General features: G+C 57.3%; 1 protein-coding gene across 6 annotated transcripts in view; it reads left to right on the top strand.

Moving 5' to 3' along the window:
- The window catches only part of LOC113208146 (RNA-binding protein Musashi homolog Rbp6-like), a 234,202-nt gene that overhangs the window by 122,061 nt on the left and 105,218 nt on the right, over positions 1–6,923 (top strand). Inside the window, exon 1 of one of the 6 annotated variants that reach the window (XM_052265502.1) lies at positions 2,017–2,335. The exons of 3 other annotated variants lie outside the window; for them this stretch is intronic. The gene's annotated coding sequence lies outside the window, so the exon portion shown is untranslated. Of the gene's footprint in view, positions 1–2,016; positions 2,336–6,923 lie in introns of those variants that run through there. 2 more of the 6 variants (XM_052265511.1, XM_052265523.1) reach the window with 2 other exon arrangements.

Genomic DNA, 6,923 nt, shown 5'->3' with positions numbered 1-6,923 from the left:
CTCACTGCGCTTTGATTAATCCTCCTCTTGAGTGACTGCCCCTGATTGATCGTATCGGCACACAGCACGGCGCACTCTCCATCCTATCATTAAAATTATCGTCTTAAATGCCGATTTCTTGCGGGTTTTGCAATATTTTTTGTGTGTGTGTTTGTGATTTATGTTTTCGCTCTCGTTCCATTTCTCACGTCTCGCGCGTAAATGGGCCACTTGGTGTTGGCTCTGCTCGCTCTGCTACTCCAGGGCCGCCCGCCGCGACTTCCTTCTCCGACCGCGACACCTGGTGCGCGATCAGTCATGGCACCGGCCGCTATGACTTTCCGAATTTTTGGGAGCAGATCAAGATTTATATAAAGTGGTCAGGGAGGGGAGGATACTTCTAACGAGGAGCAGACTTTTCGCTCATGCTAGCACCCCTCGTATACCCCCTCCCCATCCGCGGCTAAAGCCGGACGACGGGTCCTCTACTCCGCTGAGAGGCGCGTTGGCATCGAGATGCATCGCTACATGCGCGATTTGCTTGAGTCGCATGGGCAACTGCGAAAAAAAAAATGAAAAAGGGTGATGGTTTGGTATGCTCCTCTCGAAATTTTGAAATACACTCAGAAGACCGCTTAGTCCAGAGAACCAAATTCCAAACCTATCAAATTTTATCTCTAGAAACCAAAATTTATCCGTGGCGATGAAATTATTTAGTCTATCTGTCTTAATTCGATTTGTGCGACCATATATTTAGTTTAAAAAGGGGTTCTTAAATTTTAATCGGTTTTGGGAAATTAATTTTGTTGCATGTTTATTTTGTAGTACATTTTTTAGCTTTAGAAAGGATTTATGACGGCTTGTTCATAAGTACTTAATATTTTCGACTTTCTGCTGATGCCCTCTGGATTCAGAATCGGGTCTTGCCAGGGTTGACCTGGCCTCGGGGTGGCGTACGTCGTCGGGCCACTATTATTTAGTCCGGGGTGTTTTGTTCAACAGTGGTCTCGAGGCGACAGTCGACGGTAGGACGGGAATCTTGATGGCACTGATGGCACCAGTGGTGGGTCTGCGGTAGAGGGCAGCGAATCCTCTGCTGCAGCACGAGGGTACGGTCCGGTTTGACTTGACAGGTGTTTGTATACCGATGTAACGGATGTAACCATCCGTGCGCAAGGGTCTTTGGCGGGTCGCAGTGGGGTCCTTGGGGGTCCATGCGGGCCCTTGCGGGCCCTTGAGGGTCCAAAGCGGGTCCTAGCGGATTTAAAGGGATTTCGATTGGTCCTGGCGCCTTTTGCTGGCTTCTTTGGCGGGTTCCGGTGGCTCCTGGTTGGTCCTGGTTGGTCTTGATGGGTCCTGGTGAGTCCTAGTGGGTCCTGGTGGATTCTAGTGGTTCCTGGTGGGCCCTGGCGGTTCTTGGCTGATCCTGGCAGGCCCCGGCGGGTCCCTGCGGATCCCAGCGGGTCCTGGCGGACCTAGCGGATCCTGGCGGGCCCTTGCGGGTCCTTGCTGTTTCTGGCGGGTGCTGACGGGACGGGTGCTCTGGCGTGCCGTGGCTGTCCGTGCGGTGGGGGCGGGTCAGGTGTTCGCTGTTCGCGCCGGTGCCATTGACGTCCACGATGGATGGCGGCGCTGCGCACCTGCTGTGGACGCGCCCCGTCACGGAGGCGCGTCACACGGCGGCCCGTCACACCCGTCACAACCACGTGGTAATAAATTATCGCGAGGATGCGCATTTCATTCAAGGGCACTCAACATGTGCCCTTTGTCTCGCACCACCTCCATCACCCCGCCCCCTATGGACCCAACATTCTATTTTGTTTTCCTCTTTTTCTTTTTTCGTACATTGCAAGTTGCCATGGCGACGGTCGGGAGGCGCATGCCAGCGTCGGCGTCCCTCGGCGCCGCTCGGCCCCGCGCTCGGCTCCGCTTCGGGCGGCCGCCCCTCGCCCCCCGCCCCGCTCGCCGAACGCTCGATGCGGCCGCGCTGCTCCGCTCGGCTCGGGACGGCCGCCCTCGGCCGCGCGACGCGCCGCGAGACGCCCAGTCTGTGGTCGGCCGCTGTGGAGCCAGCACGCCTGCGAGCGCCAGAGAGAGAGAGAGAGAGAGAGAGACGAGTCCCCTCCCAGAGTGACAAGTTGTGATACCGGGCCGGCACCCTTCCGCGCGCGCGCGCGACACGCACTCCCAGTGCACGCCCGTCGCCCGTCAGTCGTCTGACGCGCTCCCCGCCGCCCCCGCCCCGCACGTCCCCGACGTGTGGCACCCCGGCGCCGTGCTGGCCGACTACCCCGCCGCCGGCTCCTTCTTCGAGGGGAGCCCGACCCTCCCCCTCGCAACGACGGCGTCGCTACCGGTAAGTGTCGGCGGGCCAGGCCACGCCGGCCGTTAGACCCGCATGGACCCCGAGGTCGACAAACACCTCCGAATCGCATGTTGGTTGGTCGCCTGTCCGTCCCCGTGGGCCCCGGGACCGGGTCCCGGGGGAGGTGGGCGGGAGGCGGCTGGAGGCTGGAGGGGCACAGCACGTCCCGTCCCGTCCCGCTGCCCCCGCCCGCCCCGCGGCCGCCCGCGGCCCTACCGGCCCGACTGTGTGTAGCGCCCGGATTACTGTGCGCATATTTTCCCTTTCGTTTTGCGCCCAGCAGCGGGAGCGGGTGTTCCGCAGGAGCCTGCTGCGTCGGCCGCATTGACCTGTCGGGCAGGCCGTGGCGGGGCGGGGTGCGGCGGCGTGGTGCGGCGGCCTGTCAACTGGATGTGTGGCGGCCACCGCGCCATACACGATGCGCGCCGCCGTGGTGTTCCAGGCCGATACCGCCGAGCGCCACGCCGCGCCACGCCACGCCACGCCCGTCAACTTAATTGGCTGTTAATTGAACGGGTCATGTGCGTTTGTGAGTGTGTGTGTCAGAGAGAGAGAGAGAGAGAGAGAGAGAGAGAGAGAGAAAGAGAGGGGGGAGGGAAAGAGTGAGGGAGGAGGATGAGGTCGTGCGTGTGGTGAAGGGGGTAAAGCGCGCGACGCGACTATAACACCCAATTGCGGGGGGACATAATCAAGTTGCTAACAAAGTTAAGGACGAAGTGGGCCCTCCTCGAGCAGGCCCCCCTCCCCACCGTTGTCCTAAGGCCTCACCCGCTTCCCCCCGCCCCGCCCCGCCTATCTCACGCCCTCCCAGCCGCCACGCCCCGCGGCCCTTTCTCGCCACCTTAATTGTGTGTGGCCCGTTTGGTCCGCGATATTGGCAATCTACCGAAGCAAAATAATCATGTCACCGTGTGCCGGCGTGCAAAGGTGGGCTTCTCCACCACTAGAGAGGAGAGGTAGACGAGGGAGGGAGGGAGGGAGGGAGGGAGGGAGGGAGAGGGAGAGATTAAGAAGGAGTGATGGGAAGACAGAGAGCGAGAGTCGAATTGAAGAAGTTTTTATTTGGTCCATATTAAAAGGGCTAAAGAGTCCCGCTAAAAATGTAGACAGAGCAGCTGAACAGTATTGTTAGCACACAACAAAGAAAGAGTAAGCGAGAGAAATTGAAATTGTCTAGGTTTCTTTGTGAAAGGGCCAATTGGTTGGACCCTGCAGCGAGAGATTGGGCGCGTGGCGAAGGGCTATTTGGTCACGCGGTGCGGACCATCCGCGTCTGATGCAGCTGCTGCAAAAACCTGGAGCAAAAGTAATAAGGTTGAAGGGGGGCGGGCAGTTCGCCTGACCTCTGGAATTAAGGCCCGCTGGAAGTACTACAACACTTTCTTTGCGGCACACTTATTCGCCGGCAAATGAGTTGAGGCCAGAGGACCCGGCGGGGCGTGGCGGGGCGTGGCGGGCTGTTCAGTCGTGCGGCACGCCTTGCGCCGCTTTTCGGCGCCCGCGGAGTAGCAGTCGGCCGCGAGTACCACCGCCCCGCCCCACCCCGCCCGCGCCGCCACGCCCCGCCACGCCCCGCCACGCCCACAGAGACACCCAACGGTTTGACCTAGGAGCAGACAGCCGTGGCCGACACTGCAAATGTAGCTCTCGATACTTTGTCGCGACAAAGGCCGCGGGGGGATGCCATTTTTTTGCTCGCTTTGGCAGGCGTCGTTCCCCTACTGGTCACAGACGGTCACAGCCGGTCACAGATGGTCGCAGACGTGACCGCCCAACGCCATTGGCTGGGTGCGCGGTCACGTGGGCCGCAGGCGGCGCCCTCTAACGACCCCACCATTAGCATGCGTGGCGTCACCCGACACATTCGTTTAGACCATTTATTAACGTTTTACATCCTTTATTTTTCTTTGCTCTCTGTCTGCGTCTGTGTGTGTGCATCTGCCTCTGTTGTGCAAAACCAAAAATTCTATTAATGATGAAATGACTATCTATCTATCCATCAATCTATTTGCTATTTATCCAACTATCTATTCATTGAAACGAAGAACAAAAGCGTGCAACTGGCATGAACATGTAAGAGCCAATATGGTAGACACGACATTTGGACTGAAAATTTAAGTATTTTAATGTGTTTAACAGTAAATTTTCAAGTTCCCAAAGTTGCATGGCCAACATTTAAAAGTGTTCAACTTTACGGTTAACCACTTTTCAGTATTCACATGTCGAGTCAAACACTTCAAAGCTTTGCAATGTAGTGTAGAGCACTTGCATGTGCATGGCAGAGTTGTTGCACACTTTCTTTATCAGTGCACTCCTTGCTCTGGAAAAGTGCGGCCGCCCGCTGGATGTGATTGGAGACCCGATCGTCGCCAAGTTTCTCGCTTTCTCCGCCAAACTGGTGACATAGGCGCACCGTGGCGCCCGACCGGGATACGGCGGTCTCTTCGTTAGTCCCAGAGGGCCCCTTTTGTTTCTCCCGTTTTTTATCCCCTCCTCACAGCAAACAAAACATTGCTAGCCGAGTTCATTACCTGTTTACACTTTCTTTCTGAGGCGGCGGCGCGGATGAGCAAACCCCTATCGACCTTTCACCCCTCTCCCCCCCCCCCTCTCTCTCTCTCTCTCTCTCTCTCTCTCTCTCTCTCTCACTTCGTGCTACCTGTTCCCTTCCGTCTCCCCCCGCTCCTCGCAGTCTCTCCTCACTCCTGCCATATTTCACCCAACCCTCCCCCTTTTTCCTTTGCAGCCGGTACAGACAAAGGAATACGTTGGTTAGGCACCGCGCCAAGTTAAGTTACGGCTGAAAGACGCTTAATAGACGGGGGAGGTGTCAGCCCCCCCCCCCCTCCTCCCTCACCCCCTTCCATTATAATTCTATAGTTACGCGCGCGCATTTCGACCAACCGACACACATTTTAAAAGGCCATACGCACCAGCGTCATCCCTCGCGCATTCCCCGACCTTCAGAGGATAGAATTCGCTCCTGGTCTTTATTTTATTTTAAACCTGCTCTGTCGGGAATGTAAAATGTCTGCAAGTTGTATGAGATAGTGTTCCTTAAAATATATTAGTTGTGGTGTGCCCTGAAGCCTCCACGGAAAACTAGAACCGGAGAGAAAATCAAATTTCAATACGGGCTGTCTTAGTTCTACGATACCGATTACAATTACCACTCTTATGATATATAACAAAATGTGTTTTGAAAATTTAATTAAGACGCGCATTGCTTACAGTGTCCGTTGGGGTTGTATTTGCAGGGTATGAGATGGCCGCCTTGTGATAGTGGTGGGCTGTATGCGTACTGGGGCACACAACGCTGAGCGAGAGAGAGAGGGGGGGAAGAGGGTGGCGGAGAGGGGTGACAGGAAGCACCCCCAAGCCCGATATCGGCTTATGACAGCTCGTCGGAAGGTACGGCGCGTCCACAACTGGGTTTGTCTGCCTGTTGTCTCGGGGAAAGGGGTTGGGAAAGCGAGGGGCTGGGATGGGGAAAGGGGGCACGAAGTTGTAGCGTAGCCAGCCCTGTTCTTCATGAGAAAACGGTACAGCACTGCGCGATAGTCCACCGCCTATGGCGATGCACAGTGAATAAATGTGCCCAAATATTCTAGGAATGCTTTGACCATACCTATGATATTTAGAATTTCCAACTGTCAAAATTAAACTGATTCCAACCCGAAACAAGAACCGTTTGCGAAACCGTTACCCGGCATAGCGGATGTGAGGATGTTCCTGCCTGGCAGCTCCCACCCCGCCCCCTTCCCCCCAAGGGTTGTGGTGCGCTGCAGCAGTAAAGTTTTAAGTGTGGACACCCGCCACCTCCCAGTCGCGCCCTTCTCACTCTCTCGCTCGCTCTCTCTCTCTCTCTCTCTCTCTCTCTCTCTCTCTCTCTCTGGCTCTCTGTCTCTCGCACACAAACGCCTCGTGGAGACGACAACGACGTAGCGCTTCGAGCCGCCGGTGCTGCGGCTCCTTCAAGTTGTGTGGTGGGATGGTGCGGGCAAGAGAGACAGAGAGAGAGAGAGAGAGAGAGAGAGAGAGAGAGAGAGAGAGAACACTCGACCGAAGAGCAACGTCGTTAAAGTGAGCAAGGTGTAAGAAAGTGGATACAGCAGGAAAGGACTGTCTACTTTTATTCGAAATCTCAGGCGTCGAGTTAGCACTGGCGTCCACGCTAGTTCAAGGTGAGCCCCTAGTAGGGAGGCGGGCTACTGCTCGCCCCTGCAGACGGAGGGATAGGCAACCGTCCGCCGTGGGGTAAGGCAGGCCCGTGGCGCGGCCGTGCTCGGCGGGTCTGCCTATGCCGGCCTCCACAGGCGGGTGAGGTAGGGGGATAGGCAACCGTCCGCCGTGGGGTTAGGCAGGCCCGTGGTGCGGCCGTGCTCGGCGGGTCTGCCTATGCCGGCCTCCGCAGGCGGGTGAGGTGGGGGGATAGGCAACCGTCCGCCGTGGGGTTAGGCAGGCCCGTGGTGCGGCCGTGCTCGGCGGGTCTGCCTATGCCGGCCTCCGCAGGCGGGTGCGATAGGAAACACCGCCCGCTGCCCGCGGGATGCTGGGTCGCTTTGTTCGCGGAAAGGCG

Source organism: Frankliniella occidentalis, unplaced genomic scaffold, assembly GCF_000697945.3.
Source record: "Frankliniella occidentalis isolate FOCC.00 unplaced genomic scaffold, Focc_3.1 Scaffold2, whole genome shotgun sequence".
In the NCBI taxonomy this organism is placed as follows: Eukaryota; Metazoa; Arthropoda; class Insecta; order Thysanoptera; family Thripidae; genus Frankliniella; species Frankliniella occidentalis.
This window is presented reverse-complemented; position numbering and strand designations above follow the sequence as displayed.